This window comes from Apus apus, chromosome 1 (assembly GCF_020740795.1).
Source record: "Apus apus isolate bApuApu2 chromosome 1, bApuApu2.pri.cur, whole genome shotgun sequence".
In the NCBI taxonomy this organism is placed as follows: Eukaryota; Metazoa; Chordata; class Aves; order Apodiformes; family Apodidae; genus Apus; species Apus apus.
This window is the reverse complement of record NC_067282.1, coordinates 103,092,008-103,119,525: the sequence shown is the minus strand read 5'-3', so window position 1 is coordinate 103,119,525 and position 27,518 is coordinate 103,092,008. Positions and strand designations below refer to the sequence as shown.

The following is a 27,518-nucleotide window of genomic DNA, read 5'->3' as shown; positions in this document are numbered from 1 at the left end:
ACATTTTTTTAGAAAAAAAAATATGAATAGTGAGAGCTGAGGAGGGGGAACAAGAGCAGGGATAAATTATTTATACACAGCTAACCCGCTGAGAAAATCAAACAGATGCTTTATTGTCTCCAAGGGCTCCTGGCTGGATATATCCTTTTCTAAACAAAGCTTGTATCGCTGTGAATTGTTTCAGGCAATGAATTGTCCTGCAAGGCTCAAGGCAAAGCTTCTCTGTTTCCCTCCTGAACAGCTCTTTGCACCTGAAAAAAGGCAGAGCCAACCCATCACATGAGCTGGGGTAGGAAAAAGCCCCTCCAGGTCATTTGCAGTTCCCCATTTTTGTGTCAACAATGTGTCTGATGTGCTTTCAAAAGCAAGCTTAGGAGATATCTCAAAAAACTGCTTTACAGCATTTGTTTAACTTTTAAAGACAGTTCAGTGAAAACCTTGATGTATAAATGGAGCATTTTGACTGGATAACCTCGTGGCTTGTAATATTTTGCTATTTAGAGCAAAGTTTCTGCAAGTACAGGTTCAAAGTGAGCAAGCAGAAGCTACCAGCTGAGTTACTCATGGAGCATGAGTTCATCTATTTTCCTGCAGAGCTACTCCCTTGTCACAGATGTGTCACCCTTCGTGTCCTCCCTTGGGGCAAGTTCTCTCCAGGGCCCTATTTTTGTCATTAGAAGGCAATGTAATGCATCCATCTGTGTATCTGCCTAATCTCACTCTGGCCATTGCTGTGATGCCCAGATAACAGATAGGAAAATTAGGGGTTGTCTAGCAAGGCACAGCTTTCCTTCTGAATGACTTCCGATAGGGAGTGGTCAGTCTTTACAGCAGAGGGTTGTCGTGACACACAGGCCCGGAGGCCAAGCTTCCAACTCCCATATATGTTTTACATTCACTTCTGCTCAGTTTTTAAAAGGAATTTTGTATCGGACTTTGTTCAGTTGTGCGTTCATCGTGGACCAATGTGTTGTGGAGTTACGGAGTTTAAAGGGTCATTGTCAGGCTAAAAATAATCTTGGCCAGCTTCCCTTTTGCTAATCTGTTGCTGATGGCCACGAGCTGAGTGGGAAATGCCTGTCTCTGGTTTGCATTGCTTTTGCATGGCAGATGGAGATAGGGTAGTGCTTCCTCAGGAAGGCCTAATACAGGGAAACATCGCACGGTGGGGTTCAGAGCTGTGGACCTCAGGCATATTCTTTCTGGAGTGTTGAGCAATTCCTTCTGCAACTGAACGGAGTGAATTTTAAATATCTAATTTAGCTTTCAGCTGCATGCTATTAGCCTTTTTTTCCCCTTTTGGTTTGAATTGTAAAAGAAAATATTCAAAAAGAGAAAAACCTAGGCTTTCATCTGTAGCCAAGCCCCCGGTAAGATTTCCTTTGCAGTCCGATGCACCAGGCCCTACTACAGATTTGCAAATGCTGCTGGAAAGTGTTCATTTACATCAGAACATGCAACTCATTTCTCTTCTTCTCTTAATTTTATGTAATTTTAAATAAAACTCTTTATTTTACACTGTGAAATGAAACCGTGCAAAAAATTATGCACACAATTATTTTCACAGCAAACTAAATAAGAGACTCTGAAGGAGATGCCATCACTGATTTAGCCCATTTTGTTTAGCCAAGAAGGAGAGGGGAAACACTTGCTTTAAGAGAAATCATTCTCAAAGAAGAAGATGGGGAGATGGCAGCTGGTAGGCATTTGTTGACTGAGGAGTTCCTAAGCCTGGGGACACTCAGCTACAGCACTTGCTTTCCCTTTGCAGGTTAAGGAGCTAGGTGTGTTGCTCTGCCACCCAGAGAGGAAGAAGAAAAGTCTCTATTACCCCGTGAAGGGGAACTTTCCCAGTTGCTAGCTCTCCCCTGTGAGAAAAAAAAAAAAGCAAGTCTTTATCTTCTTCCTTTCCTTAGACCCTGAGTGCATTGCAGCACCAGCCTGTCTTTAGAACGTCTTGGGAAGCATGCTTAAAAGCACATCTTGGCAAAGAAGGGGAAGGGCAGTGTGTGGTGCAACAAGCCATGGCAAAAGCTAGTATTTTCTACAGGGAGCAAGACAAAGCAAGCATCTTCAGGTGGAAAACCTGCAAATGTAAAAAAAAAATTAAAATGCAGTAGTTGTGCGTCCTACAAATCTTACACTTGTCTGTGCACTTGGGTTTCCTGTGATGCACCATACATGAAGGAGAGACTGTTAATATTGTTCAGATAAACATGACATTCCCCTCTTCTGCATCTGCTGAGATAAACATCTCAAGGTGGTAAAGAAGGCGGCTTTTCCAAAAGCTGGTGCACAACCCTCTCCAGCGTCAGTGAGGGGGCACGTGGGTCACCAGAACACCCATTACCCCTCTCCCCATCTGACTTCACCCAGGTGTTCTCAGCAATGCTGTGTCCACCACTTGCCCCATGGCTCCCAGGGGGGCCATATCCTGCCCAGTACCCCTGGGAGAGGATGTTCCCTGCTGCCAGAGGGACTTCTCATGATGTTTGCATCTCCATCAGTCACCGGTGTCACCGGATGGGGACTGGCACTGCTTTGCCGTCTCCTTAGCACCAAACACTTTACTGGTGCTAACAAATCATCCTCACAATAATCAGCAGCAATTAGTGACTTAATGGAGAGTCTTTGGGGATTCCTAATCGTGCCTCATGAGTGTGGGTGTGAATGTAGGTTTTTTAGGACAGTGGAAGCTGAGAAAACCCTCAGGAATGCTGGTGGCACCTGGCTGTCCCTTATCTCAGAGCATGCCTGGATGGGCTTGTTTTGCTCACACTTCCCAGGCATCATCCCCTCCGGGGAAATGCTGCCCAGCTACACGTGATGGCATGTCTCCTTCACTGGAGATATTCAAAACCTGCCTGGACACGTTCCTGTGTGATGTGCTCTAGGTGATCCTGTCCTGGCAGGGGGGTTGGACTAGATGATCTTTCAAGGTCCCTTCCAACCCCTAAGATTCTGTGATTCTGTGATTCCTGGCCAGCCCCAAAGCAGCCATGGTGGACCTCCTGCCCCGGCCCCAGCCTTACCCTGAGTGCTCTTCCCAGCCATGTAATCCATGACCAAGCCCAAGCACAGCCACAGGGGTAAACTCCAAAAGGTGGGGGGCAAGCTCAGCTGCTTAGCTTGTGCAAGAAGGGGGAGAACACACCAGGAACCAGCTCTAAATCAGATTAATTCCCTTTGCTCCAGCTGGTCCTCTGCTCTGCCAAGGCTCTGGCTCCTGGGTGTCACTGGACAGTCACAGAAGCCTCGAACTCCGCCTCCAAACAGCTTTGCCTAATTAAATTTTCTCATTCCAAAAACAAATAAGGGTTCTCAGAGGAGACAACAAAGTCTCCCTGAGGTTGTTACTGCTGAGAAGATTTTTGCAAGTCGTTAGCAACCTCGGGAAATTGTTGATCGAATGGCTGAAAATGCAGCTTTCCAGTTTTCCAGTAAACCAAGCGTAGTAAGCTGCTGTGGCATAAGCATCTTCATAATGATGTTTCTGAGTTAATAGGAGGGGCCTGGGGTGTTTTAATCGCCTTAGTTTCTGAATAAATGTAAAGAGATTTGTACACGCCCTGGATGCAAACAACCCCTTGCAGAAAGGCTGCCTGGCCTTCCTTGTGGCTTTTTGCCTCTGAAACAAGGGAAAAATTCCATTAACACTGGGCTGTGAGCACGGTACTAGCATGTGCCCAAGACTACAATTAAGACAGACACTTACTACTTCTCATTTTGAGCAGCACCTTTATATCTGTGAACCTCTCTCAGCTGTTTGGTTGTTCGCCTGCTAACGCAGGTTGTTAATCACTCTTTGGTCTTGCTGAATTTTTTCTAGGTTTTTAGGCTCTTTCACTGTCAAACAACAAGTGACATGAAGACAGGTCAATAGAAATAGCAAGCTGCACAATTACAACAGCTAGATAGATGGATGTTTCTTAGGTCGGTATGTAAATTGTTGTGTTTAGAAATTACACATTTTTCCCTTTCATGTGGGGTCTCATCATGTCTTTCTGTAACTACAGGCATCCTGCTGTATAATAGGGTCTACCACTGTACGACAAGTTATTTTGTAACATCTTGGCAGCAGTTTCAATTGCACAAATCGATCCAGGCATTGGAAATGTAAAATAGAATTTTTACCTTTATTGCCTAGTTTAGCTTCTATCCGTTCTTTGCAGGTATACAAAGAACATTAGTCTCAATTGTTATTTCAGTCCAAATTCCGGATCACTATTTGCTTGGACTAATTTTAATTGAGCTGGCTGAAGGTGAAACTCATTCCAGTGAATAATAATACCTACTCTTTTAGAAGAATGACAAAAATGAAAATAGAATTAATTCAGAGATCCAGTCCTGTGGTCTAGCTAGTGGGCACACATCCTCCAAATTAGATAGGACAGAATGGGAACTCCTTTGAAACTGCCAGGCAGCCAATTTGAAATAAATACAAAGGAATGCTTTTCCATACCATACTTAACTAAACTGGGAAACTCATTGCCACCAGATGTCATGGAGGCCCCCAGTCTAAAAGGGTTTCAACTGGACTTAGTCAGAGTTGGGAAGCTGAACTAACTGGTGCTGCAGAGCACAGAGGTTCAGCTGCATGCTCCAACTCATACTCCACTCAAGTTTCACATCTACCAGCAGCTGAGAAGGTGGTAATGAGCTGGATCATCTGCTTGCCATGTTTCTCTTACACTTCCCTACTCATTCATCCCTGGCTGGTTTTGAAAATATGCTAGCGGGCTGATCCAGAAACTTTGCTTTGACCCTGTACACCACTCTCAGTTTCTGCATTGCAATAGGGTGCAGGTCAAGCCTTGTGGTCCCCAGGCACAGCAGATCACATGCATAAACTTGTCAATCCAGAGATGCTGTTTGTATCCCTGCTCTTGAGACAAGACTGTTCCACACATCTCTCCTTTTCTAAGTGCTGAGGTTTGCAGGCAGAGATCCACACTTTAGTGGAAGGCTAGGGACAAGCCAGCACATTCAACCCATAGCTGGCTTTGCAGTGCCTTAGTGACCCTCCAGAGGAATTCAGTGCAGACAACATTTTTTTCTGTGTGCTTGTTGTTCTACCTTTGAAGTTCTTTGGGAGGCTGTGATCTGCCTTAAACTGACACGAACACAGTCTGACTGCAAATCTTTGAGGAAACAATTGCGTGGCTTTTTAGCTCCCGTGTAACAGGTAGACGTCGAGGGACCACCCAGTTCTGTCTTGTATTCAACATGTGGCTCCTTGCTGCATAATGCACATTTAATTAGCGTCACTACCAAGGATGTCAGGTCAGAGCTCAGCCCTCTGTCTTCAGTGAGCCCCGTGCAGTCAGTGCTCCCAGACGTCTCCACCTTCCCCTGATCCACCTACTCAGGAAACAGCTCTTCCAGAGAAAGCGAGGGATGTCGGATTCGCCCAATTCCTTCTTTCAGCGCACTATTTTCTCACATGCAATCACTCCCCCTGTTCATTTTAAGGCAGTGAGCTTGCTGCCAGGGACTGGAAATGACCTTGTGGTTCACCAAGGGGAAAAAACATAGATGAACACTTGTGGCAGTGAAGATGATAAGACTACTAACAACATATGATTATCATGATACAGGAGACTGATTGTCCAGGTCCCACACGGTAGCTGCATGCACAGCAATATATCATTCAAAACATTTTTCCCCCTTTCATGCAATTCCACAAATGCTTATAGGTATCAGTTTTCCATAAATACTGTGGAGACTCTGCTAACTGCTGGGTGCTTACATGCCAAGGGTGTCAGTGGGAGGGTGCTAACTTTGCTTGCTTGCAGTGGCACCCAAGAGGCTGATTTTAATTTCTGCTCAGACCTTTTCCCATACTCTGGCTGTATTCAGGAGGCATGGATTGCAGGCTGCGTGTAGTGATTCTCCACAAACAGCCAGCATTGGGTAAAATTCACCCTGCCAGGTCTTTCTCCAGAAGTTATGGCTCAATTTAGACTGGCGGATGATGGAAGCAGCAGGTCTATAGAGAGAGCTGTCGTACCACTGGGCCATGAGAAGTTTTTCCATGCTAGCCTGAGAGTCAAAATGGAGAACAATGGTCCAGGAAATAGATCAGAAAGGCACACAGATATGAGGTAGGTAAAGAGAGCCCTGAGGAACGTAAAATTAGCAGGCTGTGATCATCTTTGTTATCTGACTTGGTTGCAGGGCTTTTGGATGAGATTTTTTTTGAGATTTCCATGAGAGGTCTTGTAACTGACTGACACAGTGTTAATTCCCACCCTCTCGGTTCTTTCTGTGCCTGTGGAAAGAGAGAAAAAATTTCCTAATTCATGAATGGGGCCTGGACAAGACCCTGCAGTGCCAGCTGATCAGCTCTCCCATGGCTCAGCTCTGTTGTTTACCTGGGCTGGTGCAAATTCTCACCTTGCAAGCAGGAAGCATTTACAACTTACTATGACCTTGCTTAACTCAGAGTTTTGCTAATATAGTAGTGTCCCTTGTGACATAACCATACCCATTCACCCAGCTTGAGGCTTAATAATTGAGAAATACCTAGTGGCACCTGCTGTGGAAGTACCAACAACTGACAACAGCAGAACCATGTCCTATTTTGGGATGGAGTTTATCTCAGATCCTTTTCTTACAGAGGAATGATTATCTGTTTATCATTAATCTATGTGTGTGTCTTAAGTATGGTGAACTTAGCTCTCCCCTTCTGTTGTAGGAACCATACTATTTGGATAATACACAAATGAGGAGGTGGGGTTGTAAATAAGCCTGTTACAGCCTGGTGCATGTGCTTATAGGCTGGATATCAATGCCAGAGGTTCACATGGGACTCCAATGCTCACATGCTATCTATCTACAAAGTGTGGCTCTGGTATAAGCATCACAGAAGAGGACTGAGGAAGGTCAAAGAGGCATGTTTTGAATCCTCCCATTACCCTCAGCCAGCAGCTATATCCCTCTGACCAGTGATCATATCCATCACTGAAAAAGAAACCTCAGAGGGGCCACAAGGGGGGTTGCAGTTGGAGAGAAAATCCTTCTCCATAACCTTGCTCCCTTAGCTGCAACACAATTACTCCCACAGTTGGGGTGTACTTGAAGGGTCAAACAGCTGCATATTAAACTTGTTTATTTCCCCAATTGAAATATGCCTATCTATTTACCAAGCATAACTGTGTGTCTCTCTAGCCTCACATGGGCACTCCCTTGGTTTCTTCTTCCATTGCTGAGAAACAGTCGAGTGTTTTGCAATAGTTGCCTGGTAGCACCCACAGTCCAGGGTACCTGGAAGATAGAGGATAAAGAGACTCTCCTATTAAAAGGTGGGAGCAGTGGAACACATTCCTTCAGGCAGAGTGGGAGTTTAGTCCTAATCTCCTGCACTGTGCTTAGACATCCCAGTCACCTCCTGCTCTGCTCATCTGCAGGTAAAAAATGTTTATAAAACTGCAAGCCACATTTTAATACAATGTCACACAAATTGTTCTTGCACAGAACTGTTCCTGCTTGAACTAGAAGAGGCATAAGCTAATAATTTTTACAGTATTAGCACCTTTCATTGCCAAATATTTCACTTTTTAAAAGTGGAGCGGGGGTGAGGATGGGGGTGTGTTTTTGGCTTATGCTGTAAATTATACTCAATCAAACAGGCACATTTGCAAAGAGCAAATGTAATCACAACTTAGGACAAGAAGTACAGAAGTAACACATGGTCTCATTTAAACTGCGAAGGGAAGTAAGTAAAATGGACAAATTGTGCTAGAGTGCAGATGTGGTAAAGGCCTGGACTCAGCCTGGTCTATGGAGGCAACTTGTTGAACTGATGTTTGGACACTTTACACCACAATTTGTTTTTATAATGTCTCAGAGTGCCCTGTCTGAACTAGTGTCAGGATTTAGGAGTGGGTCATTATTGAAAAAAATCTATTACATATTTATTGTGGTTTTTCAAACTTTCTGAACTTCCAGAACTGGTTTGTTTTTTGTTTGTGTTTTTTTTTTCCATCAGCTTATCTACAGAAGGAGGCTGTTTACAAAATGAGTGGCTTTTTTAAACCTTCATCCTCATTAACACTCTTTTCACCTGATGAATTCTGTAAAAATGCCAGGTGAATTCATCCACCACCCGCACCCTGCAGGTGGCAAGTTAGCCACAACTGATCCAAAGAAGAGACCTAGTAAATAGCTTGAAAGGCCTGCCTATGCTACACTGTGTTCAAGGGAATCAATACCAAAACACGAAAAAACAGGTCACCCAACTTTGTGGCCAAAGATCGAGTCTGAATCTGACTAACGATTTGCCCACCCTTTTCTGCTTGGGCATTTGTCTGTCTTGGGTGTTGAACAATGTCTTCCAGAAACATGGTGCCTCACCTCCAGCAGCACGGGGGTGACACAGCCACAGAGTCACCCCAACTCAGGGCCACCCTAGAGGGGAGAACCCCTCCTGCACCAAGTCACCAGCACCAGCTGTTTCCTGCTGCAGCTGAGTCTTATGTGGACATCCTTTACATCAGTTTGGCTTTGTTCTTTGCCTGAACTTCATCCAAGAACAACATGAGGAAGTGTGGCTGGAGGTGCTGTTTGAAAAACCTCGTTCAAGAAATGCAAATACTTGTAGGTGATTGCATAGATAATATGGTCTCATCAAGGAACCACTTGATATGTCAGTGTTAATACCTGCATCCCTTCATTCTCCTGGTGTTTGTATGCACAGTACATATTTTGCTTATAGAATACAGAGCAAGGTTGTAATAGAGATGTCTTCAAGGTACATTTATTTGATGTATTTGTTTTTACATTATTTTTATGCTACTAGTGAATGGGCTGTTTAGGAATCAAAATGCCAAAGCTGAGGTATGAACAGGATCGCTCATCTCCATCCCCCATCATCCATGATAAAGAAATCAGAGTGGTATTGATTGTGGCAGAGAGGGGAACAGAGTACACTGTGCTAAGTATGCAAGCCCATGCTAGTCATTTAACACCTTGGAAAAGTGGTATTTTTTCCTTAACTTTCTGCACAATTTAGAGACGCACTAAGTATTGTGGGACAGTTTGATGTCTTTCGGGAAGACACAGGGGGAAATGCCTTTCAGGAAGCATAATTAACAAGCAATGCCATCAAATAGTGCTGATTATGTGTCCTTCAAGGTTGAAAAATGGCAGGGAAAGGCATATTTTACTAACCAGCACAATACAGTTGTCCAGATCATTGCAAAAAGGCATCCCAACATGGCTAGACCCAGGGCTGTCAGTTCCTGAACTGTCAGCCTCTGTTATGACCCAAGGGCATTTCTCCTCAGTCCCGGTAACCTCAGCATATTGGCTGGCTGTGGCTTTAGCAATCGCAGCCCCTGGAGCTGGCTGGGGCAATTCCTCTCTCTGCACTCCAGGGGGAGGCCGCTGCTGCTACACCTGACCTCACCAGCACATGGTTTAACGCTCCAGGGCTGCTGCGAGGCATACCCTGGAATTTGCTTCTGTTTGGGAGATGCCCATGCCAGGGTGAGTGCTGACGTTTGGTTAGCTTAAACTGAACCCAAACAAAAACCAAGATAAATGTACACTCTGCCACTTGCGCACTTTTGGCCAAATTGCTGCCAGGCAGTGGCTTGTCTACCTCATGAAGACTGTGGCTAGGGCAGCCCCACACCTCTGAGATCTTACACCCCTAAACAGTTCTTCCTCGCTCTGTCACAGCTACTGCTTTCTACAGGTTCGTACGTACCTTTTTGTTTTGTGTCCTTCTGGAGGAGGTCAGCCTGACTGTGCTTCCTTCCAAGCAAGGAGAAGCCGATGAAGACCCATTACTTGCATTGTGAAGAGCACAAGGGATTTACATTTATCTCTGCTCCATGTGTTTAGACCCTGCTGAAGGTGCTCCTTATCTCTCTCATCCATTGAGCAAGGTATGTAATAACTTGCAAGCCCTTGCCGATAACCAGAATACAAACACTGCCGTCTCCAAACAGTCTGTGACACCGCGTCCATCACCCTGGCCTCAGCCCTGTGGGAGCTCTGCTCAGACCAGCTCCAGGCAACTGTATATGGATTATGTATCTCTGCTTTGAAGCTGAAGATTTTGTTACTTTCTGAATGCACTCTTAGGTCTGCATGTACTTTATCCTTCTCTCTTGCTGAGAAGTGTGAAAAACACGGTCTGAGAGTTTAAGAGCAAAGAATTTTTGTCTGTGTTTAGGTTTGAGGTCAAGGTGTGAAAAACCTGCTAACAACTCCACAAGCTGTGGAGGTGTCACCTGTCTGTGATTTGCAACTGCCTGGGGTACAAACCTATTTGCACAGCAAAAAGTGTGTGCTATTTGATATGTGGTAATTGATTTGTGTATGTACAAATGGGTATGCCCATGTGTGGACAGACCAGTAGATACCAAACACACAAATATCAGAAAACCCAATAAAATCGACAACAGTATTTTCAAAAAGGAAGCAGGTGTTTGTTTATAACAGGCCATTCAAATGGCCTCCTGTGGGCTAGTGCAAAAGCAAAGTGAGATCTACAGGGAGAAATAACACCTTTCATCAGACCAGCTGATAACAGCCTGAAAATATATTGGGACACACAGACCCTTCCTCTGGCTATAGCACAGGTTCAGATCTGACAAAAAGTCCATGTACTCATTAAACTTTTTTGTTTTTCATAACTTTCAGTGCTTATGGTTGCTCTCAGGCCACACGAATGGCTGGGAACTGGCGAGGGACCCTGCACCCTGGGGATGCCTGTGTGCCATGTCCCCCATTGCCCTGCCTTGATGTGCATTCCTGGGACCAGCAGCTCTCTGTCAAGGGCTTCTTCGATGCCCAGTCTGAAGCCCGGGCTGCTGGAACAAATTTTACATGAAAAAATGGAGATATGTGTAGTTAGACACACTGAGCAGGGATATGGCTTGCACATTAGTGGTCTCCAGTGGACTCCTCAGTCCCCAGCTTCCTCCCAGTGCTTGCAACCACACTCTGGAGCTTCCCAGTTTCCCCACTTTGACCAGTTTGTCAGGATGGAAGTGACTCAGAAAGGCTGGGGGCCTTTAGGGTCTCATAAAGGTAGTAGCAGTTCCCTTTCTTGGACCTGGGCCAACCTGCTAAGGAGGGTGTTTTCGGGTGATCCTGAACTGGAGGATGCTTACACTGCAGGGGCTTAACTCAAGGTTGATTGGCCCTTTGACGTTTCCCACTTATCAACTGGTGTGCCCCCAGTGACTTTCACAGTGTCAAAAAAGGTTTGAAAATGTCAAAATAAGCTATTGTAACATCTGCTTTGTACTACATTTTTGTTCTACACTGGGATGAGGTTTTTTGAGTTGTTGCTGAAATTTGGGAATGCCCTGTAAACTCACCATTACTCAATCCACTCCTTCCAGAGCCATTCCTCCGGAGCAGCTCTGCAGACTCCTCTGGGCACTCTGCCAAATGGAGGCATTGCTGTCACAGGAGCACAGAAGAAAGGTGCAAAGGGGCCTTTCAATTCTCTCCCTGTCTCTATATTTGTACCAAGAAAAGCTAAAAAAAGAAATGTTTCCATACCTATGGTTGCTCTAAATATAACCATCTAGCTGGTTCTATATATACATTTTAAAAGCATGACATGCAATACTTGCAAAGAGATGAGACTGGAGAATAAATTGCAGTGCCAGAGGGCCAGAGCTGTCAGTCACTCTGTGCACGGTAAACTACTGATTGATTTGGTCCTGGAGAATGGCTGGCTTTTCTCTTTGTCTTTTTCTGACATAACAAAAGTACTGCATTTTCTGGTTTACAAAACAAAACCAGGAAAAAAAATCTAAAAATTATAATAACTTACATCATCTGAAATCCTGGAGAGTACTAAGGATGTGATATAGGGGACATTTTGGTTCATCTAGGGTTAAAACTCCCAGCCAGCAGCTCCAGAGATATCAGTCACTAATGGTAACCTTTCGTAGCTGCATGCATTAAGGTGGTATTGGATGATAAGGCTGAAGAGCAAAGCAATCCATCGGGCTACAGCTGAAAATAGAGTCACTGCTGCAGAGGGAAAATCTTCATTCCCTTCCTGGCTCGCTCTTCAGAAATGAAAATGCAGGGAGTGGTGCTGAGGGAAAGAAAATCTGATTTCCCACTGCTAAGAGACAGGGTGGCACTTGTGAGAAGGATTCCAAGGTCATGGTGGTGATGCTATCAGTGGCGATGGGGGAGCCAAGCAGACAGCAGGTGAAGGTGTTCGGGAGGCAGCAATGTGCTGCCGAGGGAGATCACCCGATAGCTGCAGCAAGCAGCCTGCTGGGGGGCACCTTCAGCCCCTGCTTCCCACACAGGTGCATGGGAACCTGGCTGGGAAGGTGACAGACAGGAGGGATGAGAGGTAAAGCAGCCTCAGCTGATGTGCCTGTAGGTAACTAACTAGGGCAATGGTGGACATGCTCTGCTCACTCCTTTACCTCCTTCCCCTTAGTCCTTGTTCACCTCCCTGCCTGTATTTACATGCCGGCACTCAGGCACGACACAGGCTAGTGTCATCTAGACAGTATATGCAACAGTCACCACAGCAAAGACACAGCAGCAGGGCCAGTGGCATGTGCTAGCATCCAGCCTCTGAAGAGCTCTGACGTTGTGGCACCCAGGTGGTTGCAACCAGGAGTAAACAAGGTCCCTGCCTGTGCTGTGTGGGGACTGAGCTATGGTGGCTGCAGTCATCCACCACCATCACACCCACCAGGCTGCCCTCCTGCATCCCTTTCCCTTGCTGGTGCCCACTGTCCCAGTAAACCTCTTCCTGCTGCAGGCGTGCCCTGAGACTTTAGCCATGCAGAGTCCATCTGGGAACAAATTAGTGTTTCCTTTAATCATGCAGATTCAAAAGCAAATGAATGAAATGGCAGGGAGTCAGGAGGCTTGAGGAAGGCCAAATGAACTCTTGTGGTATATTAAAGACAGTGCAGTCTCAGAACTGCAGCTCTGACAGTAAAAGGCAGGCATTTGAAGGCAGGTTCCCTTATTTCCATTGGCACCTTATTCCTCCAGTCATTTTCAGATAACAACTCTAGTAGTGAGCAAAGCACTTACCAGGTTGGCGCCTCTGTTTACTCCTCTTCATGTGACAAAGAGAAACCCTAAACCACTTCACAGGCTTGTGTTAGAGTTTTGAAACTAATATTTATAGGGTCTTGGAGATGCCTGGCTGCTAGGTACTACAAAAGGAACATCTACATCAAAGGTGCAAATATACACAGAGCTGGTTCAGGGAGTACAACTGGCTTTTGCAAAGAGGCTACTTGAACTCAGGGCAGCAGCATGAGCAAAGGTTGCACAACCCAGTCAGGATTTGCTCCAAGGTGATACTCAGAACTTACTTAATGGAGGCCTTCCTAGAGGGCAATGAAAGTTTCACCTTGTTAAGAACTGGTACAAAGCATTCAGGAATTAATTAATTTAATCTGAAATACCTTCCCTACATTATGTAATTTGAGTGGGAAATTAAAAAAATGCCACTTAGAATGGCAACAAGCACTCTGACCTTCAACTTCTTTTTTCACCAATCTTATTTGTCCTGAGATGGTCTTGTTCTCCAAGTGCAGAGCTGATCTGGACACATGAAAACCTGCGGTAAAGGGTTTCTCTGATTTTGCCAATACTCAGCAATCCCACTGGCAGAAACACTTACAGATCGTTGGTGTTCTTTTGCAGCTAGGGAACAAGTATATTCTTGCATTTTAAGCACTGAGGAGGTATGTGGGAGACCTGGATTAAATACTAGCTTCAAAAAAACCTTCTTGCAGAAACTTCCATAATACTGTAAGTACTTGCACTCCTGAATACCATATGGCTCCTAATCCCTACTCAGTGAATTTGCCTCAAGACATGTATATACACTTTCTTGGTGGTACTGGCTACCTGACCTTCTCTGTGCCCTGAAATCTTACCTGTGTCTCTTAAAGATATCATTACTCACCTCTTAAATGAGTATTGTGCTTCCTTTCTCATATTGCACCTACTGCAGTCCTGAGTATTCCTCAGAAATCCTGTGCATGATTTTTTACAGATGATAACACTGACATACCTCTCATCATACCCATAGGACTAAGTAGTTACGGAGACCTAAGTGATCTTACAATATGAGTGAGAAGGAAGCTGGTATCCATCTTATATGATATTTTGTTTTGTTGTTTGTTCTCTTTCTAGCATTTTTCTCTGATTGTCAGTTTTCTATTGCCCCTTGCTGTGAAACTGAAGGACTTCCAGGGGCTGACACCAAGGATTTTTCCGGGCTGCTAATTTGCAGCTTTAAAGAAAAAGGAAAGTGAAGCTGACTTGTAAGGTCAGTAGGGCTGGTGCCACTCCAGCAGGAATCAGCAGGAACGGGAAGGCACTGCTTACCCCATGCTGCCCCTGAGGCCTGGGGAACTGAGCAAATATCTGCCATCCCTGCATGCTGTAGCTGCACCCCACAGACCTGAAACACCCTGTCTAGCAAGGCAGGCAAAAGGGCCCTAGAGCCAGAGAGTGACACTGAACTGAAAAAATGCAAGTGAGCCAAAGACAGCTGCAAAAGTCCTGCTCTCCTGCCACCTTCTGCCCATGTTCTGGGCCAAGGTCCTGCAGGCTGTATCCTGAGCAGGGGGGGTGCAGTGCAACTTCGCTGGGACCATGGCAAAACACTGGCTGCTGTTGCTGCTTGTGTGCCTAAAGATCCATGAGGGAGAAAAGGCTATTGCTCACGTGGGGGCAAGGAGGGGGGGACTTATAATTTAATGAGTCAGCACAAGTGCAAATCCCCATACTTAATTTTGACCAAGAGCCCTATGTAGAGTGGGAAGGACTTTATCAGTGTAAATACAGTAAAATAGGCTCCTGTTGGGCACTGAACTAAGTGCATGCCTGGAGAAACAGAGTTATTATGGCTGTACTACTTTCACCATTTCCTTCTTCAACCAAAACTTTACTTGTAGCATAGGCCATAGTGTTTTGCCTTTTGCCTTTGTAGGTCTTTCCAGTCAACACTAACAAGTCATTAAGCAGACAGCATCACATTAAACACCAAAGTCATGTTTTGCTAGCTTCCAGGCTTGGTCAAAGAAAGAAAAATGCCACACCATTTGTTTAATACAATGAATTATTGCAAATAGAACTTTAAAACTTTGCTACAGTCCCCATTTTAGGAAATTCCACATCATGATTTTCCATGCTGGTAAAGCATGCAAGCTATTATTTGTGAAACAAAGCTAGAAGTGAATCCCTTCCCAAGCAGACTCATTGCTCAATGTCTAGTGGTCTGCCATTGGCCATGCCAGGCTGGGGCTTACAGATCATTAGGTACCTGTGAGGCTAGGAGACAGGATCTCCATCTGGGCTACACACCACATCTGGACACTTTTCCAAAGCAACCCTTTTAGGTGGCACATGTGGTAGCCTCTGTGCAGGAATTTGGCTTCTTCCTGGCTACAGTAACCTAACATGACAGGTATGCCCCAGCACATGGCAGTGGCCCACATGCCATGCTTTGTTTGGTATGGTGAGCACTGACAAAAAGGCTTTGGGCATCTGTGGTCTAGGTTATTCCAGTTTCAAATTGAGCTGCATTCCCAGCCCTGCTCTCCGCATGCATGTGGGAACTGTGTGGAAAAGACAGACTTAAGGTCAGGGCATGAGACCAGAAACCGGGGGAACTGGTTCACTTTGGGGATCATCCATAAAATCCCTGTGTGACAAGGAAACTAAACATCTCCCTGCTTCACAGTCACACAGAAGAAAAATTATCCCCTAACACAGATGAGGGCTTCAGGAAGCACCTGAGCAAAACTACATTTTCCCACAGATCCTGCCATTCTCACTGCAGTGCTGCCTCTTTCTGCCTTACTGAAGGGATGTGGTGCTGTAGTATAAAAGCAGGTCCGGCATTCAACACAGCTGCACAAACAGAGGCAGCAAGAAAGCTTGTGGCATTCGCTGTTCCTCATGCGCCAGCAGTTCTACTTCTAAGGGTATTCAGATTTTGTGTTATCTTTCTTGGAGCCTCTCAGTACATGCTGAGATTTTAAAGCCAGGAGAATATATTGAGGAACGAGCCTCTTAAGTACAGCCACATCTCCTCAGTGTGTCTCCTGGGTCTCATGTGGGATTAGGCTCTTTCCTGCTTTTACCTCTGGCATAAGGCTGTGCCAACGGAATGACTGCTACAAGGATTAAACTAGGGCTGGAACTGGCTCAAGATTTTGATTACTGAGGCCAGGCCTTAGGGAAAGTGTCAGAAATCTAGAAAGGATGCTGTACCCAGGCAGCATAGTGAGTATCCTGGGCTAGCTGGGCTCTGGGGTCATGCTGCACAGCCCAGCCCAGCACTGCACTGGGCAGCACAGATGCAGCCAAAGCTGAAACATCAGGAGAGCTGTGCTACCCGTGTTTTCCCCAGCATCTTCCTCTGCAAAACAAACCCACAAATGTAACCTTTTAAATCTTTTATAAGGTTTGGAAGGAAAAGGGGAGAAATTATGCTAGGGGTAACCCAGAACCTCAGGTTGGTGTTGTCAAATCCCAGAGGAAAGAAGCCAGGAAAGGGAAAAAGGGAAGTGGGAGGAGGGCTGGGGTTCCTGGAATTGTTAGCTGCACATAACAGGAAAAATAAAATTGTCCTCCCTTTCTCAGCAGCAGAACAACCCACTATGGAGATGCTTTGCTGTAAACACCGAAACACGTATGTTTTCAGTTTGATATTAAATTCAAAACAAGTATGTTTTCAGTCCTATGCCTCAAAGTGTCCATGGTTGCAACAGCGGCCAAGGAAAAGGCTGAATTAACTTAATTCTGAATTGTTTTAATTCTGAATTATTTGCCAAGCTCTATATTAGATAGAAAGTAAATTGTTAATAACCACTTCCCTCCCCCACCCTCTCCTATGTAGCTGAAATATTAACCATTGTGGAGCCCCAAACTCTCGCAGTATTCAGACAGTTCCAGTGCCTTTATGTCTCAAGGGGAGCCTGAAGCTCCCAGGGCAGGATACAGCAAACAGACAGCAGAGCTCCACTGACACTGCTGCTTGCTTCCTAAAGATGGAGATGTTTAGGAGTAATAGGAGTGATTCTGGATGATTTATTAATGAACGTGGTATGATAGGACTGTTGCCTATCTTTTTTAAAACATAATTTCTGGGGAAGAATTTAAGGACAGGAGTATTCTTTCTTCCCAAATTACCTTTTGCAAGACAGAAAATGCAAAAGAGCAAAACAAATATTTTAGTTAACAAATAGATTTTTGAATTTTCATTCCTGATTTGTTTACAGTCTCGCTTCCTGTGCAAATCATAATATTACTGCACATTGAGGTTCAATTTTGCTCAGTTTCAAAGAGAAAATTAGTTTCTACCTTGCAACACTTAATGAGGTTGCCAAAGACAATACTTGAATGTATTTCATCAGTCTTAATCTTATCTTCTGAAGAATTTCCAGTAATCTCTGTGAATGCTACGTAGAATTGCCCCCCCCCCTTATCTGCTGAAGAAACGTGAGACCAAGAGCAGAAGCAATTATTCCAGATCCTTCAAAGACATCCTGATTATCAAACATCCTGTTAGATATGCTGGGGCAAATTTAGTCCTGCCGTAAAATAGCGCAACAATGTTTAGAGATGTCAGCCTTGCATCCATTGAGCACCTATTTATCTCTCTTTGCTTAGATAAACCATCTCAGGCAAATAATACTAATCTGGAGGATTTCTTGTTAAAATCAGCCAATTTTCTTTCATATGGGGTTCATAGGTTTAAGTCCAAGCCTACTGAACTTAACACAGGTTCTCTTGTTTCCAGGGGCTGTACAAGAGAAGCCCTATGGACAGCATGATTGTCATTTGTTACAGTTTTAGCCTGCTTCTTTCTTGCAGATGTTGAATTTGGACAAACCTAAACCTCCAAGAGGAAGTCATCTGTCATGTTGCTGTGACAAGAGTCAAAGCAATAAAATAATTTTATTAAAAATTGAATACTTTAGGACTATTTTTATCTGCCACAGGCTCCCAGTATGACACTGGATAAGTCCCAGGTCACGGTTTGCTGCACCTAATTCTTACTATATCACAGGGAAGTCCCTGTGACAGGAGCACGGTCTAAATTAGGAAGCTGTGTTGCCTGGAGGGCAAGTGAAGGGAGCTGAGAGCCTAAATAAATCACCCACCTCTGTTGCCCTTGTTTTGCCATGGACTATGCAGAAAGTATAGTCTTCCAGCTTAGACACTTCTGCTAGGTGCTTAAAGGGACCTATTGAAAGTCCAGGCTTTAACCTTTACTTGGTATTCTTCCAAATGTCTAAAGAGATACTTAGCCTTTAGTCCACACTGTAGCATTGTGAAGATAAGTATTAGACATAGTGAAGTAATGAGATCTGTCCTATTCCAGATGGAGAGGTGGATGGCTACATAGACTTCAGAAGAAAATCTGAAGCTTGGTTTGAACACTGACACAGAAGTTGGCCTGGGTCTTTTGAACCAGTGCAGAATCTCCTTATGTTACAGAATATCAATGAGCCTCCAAAATAATGGCATAACAGCGTTTTGTAGCCAAGATGATTGAAGGTCAGAAGAGACAATGTTACCTCTTCATACAAGCCTTGCCTTGCCTTGGAAAAACACAGCTTGAGACTGAAGCTTGAGATTAAATACAGAAGTTCACATTTTGGATGATTTGTGGAATTCAGTGTGAGCATTTGCAAAATGCTCATGTTTACATTTCTCCTTTCCTCCAGTTGTTATCTTCCATCATGACATGCAGGTTTCAGAGTGCAACTACAACCTTGCTGCACTCTCTGTGCTCTCTGTGCTGTTATGAGCTTTTGATCACTTTATTAACTGCACTTAAGAGTATCTTGATCTATTTTTTCAACTAATTTGACATTCTACAAGGTAAGGAGGCGATTAGTGATGCTTGCTCTTCTGAAATAATATGGTATTTCACTTGTTCTCCTGTGAGCTTAACCACTTGGCTGTAGCCATTGTTAGATAGAAAACGATGCTTCCTTCTTAAAGGATGAGAACTGAAAGGCAGCTTTGGGTAATCTGATTGCATAGCTTGCTCATGTTTTGACTTAACTCTGTCTTTGATGCAATGCAATGAATTTTAGCTTTCCTTTGCACTGGTAGGGCCATATGCTGGAGTTGCCAGCACTAGTTACCTACCCAGCTCTCTTGTATGTGTTTGCTGGCTCTGTGCTCTACACTTGTCAATAGGCTCAGGTTCATGTCTAAAAACTAGGTTTTCTTGTTATTAGCATGGTTTTTCACCCCCAGGTTGTTTTAAGCAGGATGTTTTATGCCGCTTTTACTGCCTGATCTTATCTGAGTCACTTAGAAGGTACCAGCTATCTGAGTATTATCTAATTGCTCAACTTGGGTGTGTTTGTGTATGCTTTCATAAAAGATAGGAATTGCATTGGAGTGATAATGCTTTCACCTTCCCAAGGGGACTCTAGGTGTGTGACCTGACAGTGTTACACTGCCCCTTGCAGAACAACACTGGTCAGCTGCCTCTTGAGCAGCAGAGTCTGACCTTTGCTTAGACAAACCACCTGCTTTCTCTGCTCTTTCTCTCTCTCTGATCCACAACCACAAAAGAAAAGGAGTGGACCGCAAAAATTCAAAAACCTTGAAGCATTTAAGCATGGATTTATTGAGGTGCCTGTGTTGCCAGCCTTCCCTGGGAGGTGGTGACTTAATCAGAGCTACCCAGTGCATTCCCCCAGGAGAAGATGCCTCTGCAGCCAGCCAGGCAGTTTATTGCCTCTGCAAACCAGGCATGATGCACTGCTAGGGGAGGGCATGATGTTCTGCTCGCCACAACGATGGAGGCTGTTTCAAAAGCTTCTTTCCAGGTTTTGATGACTGGCACACCTTCCAGTGCCAGCAGCACTCTGAAGCCTGGTGCAGGACTGCAGCGTTGGTAAAGCATTTGCCCTCCCACAAGTGTCCTCTTACCCTTACCTTTTGCAGAGACCCAAGGTGGTCCATCCCTTCCTGCCAGCCCGCAGTTGTGCTGCTGTAAAATGAAATGCTGTTAGGTCAGTGCTGTACCACAGAGCAGTCCCCTGTGCTGCTAAGTGCAATGGTGGGAAGGATCTGCATGTATTGGGATTTCCACTTCCCTGGGTCGCTCTGCAAGCTGTGAACTGTCATATGTCGCTGCCCATCAGAAAATGGCAGGTGGCCAGGTTTCACTGGATAGATTCAGCCGGGCTCAGAGCAGCAGAGTGGGAGGCAGAGGGTCATCAGGGCAGCCTGGACACTGTTCCTCTGCTCTCCCCAGTTTCCTTGTCTCCAAGGAGTTGGGCTCCTATAGCTGAAAAAGCAAAAAGGAAAGAGGAGAGCCGCTGCCCATATCAGGACACCTCAGGTCTGTCTGAGGGTAGGGCAAATATATGCCATTTCCCTAAAGTTCAAAACTTTAGTTTACCTGTAGAAGTGCAATAGTTGATCCTGCTTGTATAAACCCTGCAGGTGCAAAGAGCCTCACGTGTAGCACACACAGCTCTTTGGAGCATCACAGGTCTTTATTAATTCATTGCATCAATATTACAGTAGTGTGCAGAGCTCCCAATGAGTTTCCCAGGCTTTGCTGTGCCAATACCAGACTGCAGCCAAACCCAGCCCCAGAGGGGTTAGTGAAGGCACCAACTCTTCCAGCTGCTCTCACCAGCCACGGAATGACATCTCTGTTGCCTCTGTAAATAACTGATGTCAGTAGGGATTGAGCATGTGCCCAGAGTGGCTCCCAACATTGTGCCCCGCAGTCCCTGAGTGTTTTGCTTGTATAGTAAGGAAAAAACTAGGGTTACCTGTTGTTACTGCACAGGGTGTATCAAAGTCCTGGTCTCTAGGAGCCATGGGATGAACTGCTGATTATACCACAAATTTTGTTGTAAATGAATGGCCAAACCCAGCCTGCTCCCCAGGCAACAGAATTTCTTGCACAAGCATATTTAAGTGAAACTATTAGCCTGTCCACTAGAAGAGTGGGAGAAAGATGATTGTGTGTGGATGGACAGTTGTTAGAAGACTAGTGTAGGATTCTTCTCATTCAAGAGCTGCTAAGATGTTTAATCCTTTACTGCAGACACCATGTACACAGAGGTGCTCCAGCCCTCTGATCATCTTCGTGGCTCTCCTCTGGACACACTCGAGGAATTCTATGTCCTTCTTATGTTGGGGACTCCAGACACAAAGTGAAGAAGAGCCACAAAGATGCTCAGAGGAGCTGGAGCACCTCCCATATCAAGATAGGCTGAGGAAGTTGGGGTTGTTCAGCCTAGGGAAGAGGAGGCTCTGTGGTGACCTTATAGCAATTTTCCAGTACCTGAAGGGGGCCTTCAAGAAAGCTGGAAAAGGACTTTTTACACAGATGAATAATGAGAGGACAAGAGACAATGGTTTGAAACTTAAAGAGGGGATATTCAGGTTGGACATTAGGAAAAAGTTATTTCCTGTAAGGGTGGTGAAATGCTGGAACAGGTTGCCGAGGGAGACTGTGGATGGCCCCTCCCTGGAGATCTTCAAGGCCAGGTTGGATGGGGCTTTGAGCAACCTGATCTAGAGAGAGGTGTCCCTGCCCATGCAGGGGGGTTGGAACTAGATGATCTTCAAGGTCCCTTCCAGCCCAAACCATTCTATGATTCTATGATTCTGTACTTCAAAGGCAAAAGGATCCAGGCCATAAGTAAGTGAAGATAGGAAAGAACAATCCACCTTATCAAATAAATGTGTGGCTGGAAGCATTTGTCTAAGACAGTGACATGTTACTTTTTGTACGTAAAAGTTAACAGCCTGGCAAGAATCTGCCTTTTTTCATTCTAATGAAATACTGGGGAGTCCGTGTGCTCACCAGAGCCCAGGCCCTGAGCTGGTGCCTGAGGTCATGCGCTGGGATCTTTGTTACGGCCACCTAGTTGGCCTCTCCTCTTCCTCCCTTTGCTCTTATGAACAGTGAGCCAGGCTTCCGTGACAGCCAGATCCACAGCACCCCCTTGACCAACCCCTGAATATCTAAAATATTACATAAAGAGCATGTTGGGTTTTTACAGAGAGAAGGCTTTGCATTTGCTGGCTTCTTGCTGAAATAAATTGGCAGATGATGCTCTAATGAGAACAATAATGCACCCATCGTACCACCTCTGATCACTTATGTGCTCTTTTGCAGATTTGAAAGGCTCTAAAAGCTTTCACCAGACAGACTATCCGATTTTTAGGGAGTGCCACTAGCACTGTTTACCCCAGACAGGCAGAAAGAAGCCTCTTTTTACAGTCGGTGGTTGCTGGAACAATTAATGCCAGGCTAAGAGATCAGTATCTAGTTGACCCAAGAAACACCTGACTCCAGCCATTTGCCAGCAACTTCAGCAGTGAAGGCTGCCTCAGAGCAGCACGTTCAAACTGAGGGCTTCAGAAAACTGCTTAAGGGGTGGCATGCTGGGGTGCAATCAATTGCCATCAAATGTGCTGTGCCATTTTGCACCAGCTGTTGGTCAGCAGTAGTAACAGTGTGTGCTGCTACTAGCTGTGTTCTTGTGACAAGGTGATCTGTGTTCTCGAGCCTTTTCCTCTACTCAGAGACACGCATGCAAGAGACAGAGTTGTGTTTCAGTTCACACAATTGCTTCCACTTGTTCAGTTCTCTAGCTACAGTCTCGTGACCATCTTCACTCTTTGTTAAAAAGTTATTTGGCAGCTCAGGTGAACTCCTGTGGGAGGTTATCACCAGGCTGTGATTAAAATTACCCACCTAACAGCTGTTTCTTTGGAAGAAATGTATTGTTTCATTAATCTGCAAAGCCACAGCAATTAAAATCAGGTGTTGAAACAACAACAACAAAAACGTTTTGCATCCAGTCTCACTGTTTGGCTTGCCATTTCCCATGTGTTCTGTTTGTCTCAGTCACCTCTTCCTGCAGCTTCTCAGTCCAAGCAACTGAACTGACAGGTGATCTTTTATGACTTTCAGCATACCTTTGTCTGCTTTAGGACCCAAATCATGGAGTCTACTTATTTATGTATCTTTATCTGAAGGGGAATCAACTCTATTTTAATTGCATATGAACAGGATGATAATAAAATGCTAATTGCTTTTTCTGCCCACGAACTGATCTATATCTAGCAGAACTTGCCCTTGGTGATCCCATAACATTGGCACAATTGCAAACAAATAAACACAGACATGCTGCTCACATCAGAAGAATCCAAGTTTCTCTCCCATTGTTCACAGGCTACTCAATGCTTTTTCATTTCAGCAGCTGCAAGCAGCATCACTGATGTTGAACTGCTCAGCACTTATGCTAATATCATATATCCACTATACTGGTCATTCCTATATGGGAGGTAGTGTGGGATTTCTTTTGGAAGAAGGTGGTGGCTTTCTTTTATCTTTTTCTTTTTATTTTTTTCTTTTTTTTTTTTCTTTTTCTTTTTTCCTTTTTTAAATTTTTTTTTCTTTTTTTATTTTTTTTCTTTTCCTCCCCTTTTCCTCCCCTTTTCCTCCCCTTTCCCCTTTCCTTTCCTTGACTGAAACCTTCATTCTCATTGATTAAACCCCCTAGAAAGGGCCCACTCATCTACCTCAGAGGAATCCAAGGCTCACAGTACCCTCTTAAAATGTAGAGCTGCTCAAACATGTATCAGTCATCCATAGCTTTCTGTGTCCTGCAACACACCTACTGCCGTGATAACTGAGCACCTGTCAAGATACTGTATTTCTAGCCATGGAAATGGAAGTCCTCTCAAATTTATCAGCACAGTAGCCTACATTGATGCAAGGCAAGTTTATCAGCTTTTGTGACTCAATCTTGACCTCTAAGGATCTACTTTTCTGGGAGAGAAAGCAGCAAATTCTCCTTGCAGATTTAATCACTGTCTCCACTGCTGTGGGCTCTGAATCACAAGATGGTAGATCTTTTGCCCAGACAAAATAGTCTGAAAGCAGTCACTGGTACAAGACTCGAACACACACTTGTTCTGGAAGTTGACTTTGGCATTCCGAGTTCCCAGACAACACCCACAAGTAAAGTGGGTGTTGTCTGGGAACAGAAACGCCCACCACTGATCACTGATGTCAGCAGGCCACCTTTCAGACACTAAGACACTGGGCCATCCGGACTTCTGGCCCAAGTGCAAGGTACTCTTTATACCCTCACTGTCCTTTGAGCTTCAGAAGGATGCTTACAGCCTTGCAAAAAAAATCATGTTACAGAGGCAACAGGTGACACTAGACTGCAATTAGAAACCATGTGGGGGTTTGCATGGCAAGGTTTTGGTAGCAGGGGGAGCTACAGAGGTGGTTTCTGTGAGAAGCTGCTAAAAGCTTCCACCATGTCTGACAGAGATGGACCTGCCACTGGCCAAGGCTGAGCCCATCAGCAGAGGCAGTTGCACTTCTAGCATAACATATTTAAGAAGGGGGAAAGAACAAAAAACAAACAATTGCACAATAGCAATGGGGAGACGAGTGAGTATATGTGAGAAAAAGCCCTGCAGACACCAACACCAGTATTGAAAAAGGGGAAGGAGGTTCTCTAGGCACAGGAGCAGAGATCCCCCTGCAGTCCTTGGTGAAGATCATGGTGAGGCAGGCTGTCCCTCTGCAGCCCATGGAGGTCCAAGGTGGAGCAAATAGAACTTGCAGCCTGTGGAGGACTCCATGTCAGAGGAAGTGGATGCCCAAAGGACGTTGTGGCCCTATGGGAAGCCCATGCTGGAGCAGGTTTTCTGGCAGAACTTGTGAACCCATGGAGAGAGGACCCTAAGTTGTAGTAGAAGAGTGTGAGGAGTCCTTCCTCTTCAGAGCAGCAGAGACAAGTTTTCTGACGATACCAAGCTGTGTGGTGCGGTTGACACCCGAGAGGGAAGGGATGCCATCCAGAGGGACCTTGACAGGCTGGAGAGGTGGGCCAATGCCAACCTCCTGAAGTTCAACAAGGCCAAGTGCAAGGTCCTGCACCTGGGTCCATGCAACCCAAGGCACAAATACAGGCTGGGGAGGGAATGGCTGGAGAGCAGTCCTGAGGAGAAGGACGTGGGGTGGGAATAGATGAGAAGCTCTACATGAGCCGTCAGTGTGCGCTGGAGCCCAGAGAGCCAATTGTGTCCTGGGCTGCATCAAAAGAAGTGTGGCCAGCAGGGCCAGGGAGGTGATTCTGCCCCTCTAGTCTGCTCTGGTGACACCCCACCTGGAATACTACATACAGTTCTGGTGCCCACAACACAAGAATGACATAGAACTCTTGGAGTAAGTCTACAGAAGGGCCACAAGGATGACCAAAGAGTTGGAGAACCTCTTTTATGAGGACAGGCTGAGAGAGTTGGGGCTGTTCAGCCTAGAGAAGAGAAGGCTCTGAGGAGACCTTAGAGCACCTTCCAGTACTAGAAGGGGCTACAGGAAAGCTGGGGAGGGGCTTTTCACCAGAGAAGATAGTGATAGGACAAGGGGTAATGGTTTTAAACCAAGAGAGGGGAGATTTAGGTTAGATATTAGAAAGAAATTCTTCACTATAAGGGTGGTGAGGAACTGGAATGGGTTGCCCAGGGAGGTTGTTGATGCCCCATCCCTGGAGGTTTTTAAGGCCAGGTTGGACAAGGTTTTGTGCAACCTGGTCTAGTGGTAGGGTTCCCTGTTCATGGCAGGGGGGTTGGAACTTGATGGTCTTCAAGGTCCCTTCCAATCTTAATGATTCTATGATTCTATGGTTCTATGAACTGAACACAACTCCCATACCCGTCCCCCTGCTTCGCTGGCAGGAAGGAGGTAGAGAAAACTAGGAGTGAAGTTGAGCTCAGGAAGAAGGGAGAGGTGAGGGAAGGTGTTTTAGGATTTGATTTTAGTTCTCATTACTCTACTCTAACTTTATTAGTAATATATTAATTTCCCCAAGTTGTGTCTGTTTTGCCCATGACAGTAACTGCTGAGTGATTTCCCTGTCCTTATCCTGACCCACGACCCTTTTGTTTTATTTTTTCTTCTCTGTCCAGCTAAGGAGGAGAGTGACAGAGTGGCTTTGGTGGGCACCTGGCATCCAGGCAGGGTCAACTCACCACCAACCACCAGAGATGAGTGCTGAAAGAATCCCTTCTCTTAACACTAAACCATTCCATTATAACATCCATTAAAAGCAAGTATGATTCATCCTGTGCTTTGTTGAATTTCTCCTTTAATGCTTGTCATGGAAGTTCAGGTTTAAGGCATCTCCCTTTCTTTTTCCAGGCACCCCTTGTTTCCCAGAATGTATCCCAGAGCTGGAGCCAGTTCCATTGCAGAGATGCTACATTTTCACTTGCTGATTGCAATTAGCCATTGCCAGCTGGGGCCTGGTGAGATGCTGAAGAGCTAACAAGAAGCAGAGACCAGCATGAGGCCTCAGCAGCACGTATGCTGTGAATAAACAAGAAACACAGCGCTGTGTACCTGAGGTTACTCCACCACAAAACAAGGTTCCCACATCCTGGCCTGTATGTCAAAATCTGCTTTTGGAGGCTCAGCTTGCTCCTCACGCTCTTACACATCACCAGCACATTTGCCAGCCAGGAAATGTGGAGAAATAGAGGTCATCCTCCCAGTCATCCCTATCCTCAGGCAGCATCAATCACCATAAAGGAGAAGTTACCTCTGATTATGGTGGTTGCCATACTAGGGACACACCAATTGAGCTTTGGAGGTGGACAGAGACGCTTCCATCCCTTGCCAGCTGCTGAGGTCCTGCCAAGTCTACTGTGTGCTCAAAGGCATTCACATGGGCAGTGAAACATGGCTGTGAAGTTAAGTCAGCCTCCCTTCATGTGCCCCAGGAAACCATCTCGGCATTTGTGGCATTCAGGATGTATAGTGCTTCTCTCAAACAATCCAAGAGATAAGTGATGGACTAAAGAGATGTCTCAGCAACCCACCCAACCTTTTGTTTCCCCTCCTGCCATGTGTACCTGAGAACTGGGGAGTTCAGTGTGGGACATGCTGAGATTGGAGATAAAAGGAGTTCTACAGCTGGCGGTGGGAGCAGAATATCTAGTGATACCCAGGCCTTGATATGAAAACCACCGACTTAGCAGGACAAGACAAAGAGTGCTGGTCTCAAGCCACTTCCTAGGACCAAACCTCCACTGCAATAAACTAATCCTGTGGTGCCAGTTGTCTCAGCCTCCTCCTTTGCAATGGCTGATCTCATCAATCAGCCAAACAAAGACTATCTGCAGGGCATAGCCCCTGGCACCATACCTACCCCCTGCTATCTCGGAGGAGCAGCACGGAGAAGATAGAAAGATTTTCTCCCTTATTCAGGTAGAAAAGTGGGGGTGCAGTGGGCAAGAACTGTATAAAAATCTGGGACACTACGGGTGCAGGGAAGCACTTCCCGACCAGGAGCCACTTCCCCACCGACGACATTGCTGGACCGTGTTGGTAACTGTGCTCTCGCTTGCTGTCCTCTGTATCTCTGCTTTCTCCTTTCTCTTCTGTCTCTGTTTTCCTCCCTGTCCTCTCCGCTCTAGGAACTTTGTTGTGTTACTCTAATAAAAGTTTGTTGTGCACGTGA

General features: G+C 45.4%; 2 long non-coding RNA genes across 3 annotated transcripts; one reads left to right on the top strand and one right to left on the bottom strand.

Moving 5' to 3' along the window:
• Positions 1 to 89: 89 nt before the first annotated feature.
• On the bottom strand, positions 90 to 20,055 carry LOC127379948 (uncharacterized). Of its 2 annotated transcripts, none has more exons than XR_007888393.1 (3): positions 19,939 to 20,055; positions 7,146 to 7,266; positions 90 to 251 (listed from the first exon to the last, which is right to left on the bottom strand). It is a non-coding gene; the product is annotated as an uncharacterized LOC127379948 (long non-coding RNA). The 2 variants fall into 2 exon arrangements; XR_007888392.1 differs by lacking the exons at positions 90 to 251; positions 19,939 to 20,055 and adding exons at positions 3,719 to 6,271; positions 9,713 to 9,819.
• LOC127379949 (uncharacterized) lies at positions 18,365 to 27,518 on the top strand. Its single transcript, XR_007888394.1, has 2 exons — positions 18,365 to 18,864; positions 26,198 to 27,518. It is a non-coding gene; the product is annotated as an uncharacterized LOC127379949 (long non-coding RNA).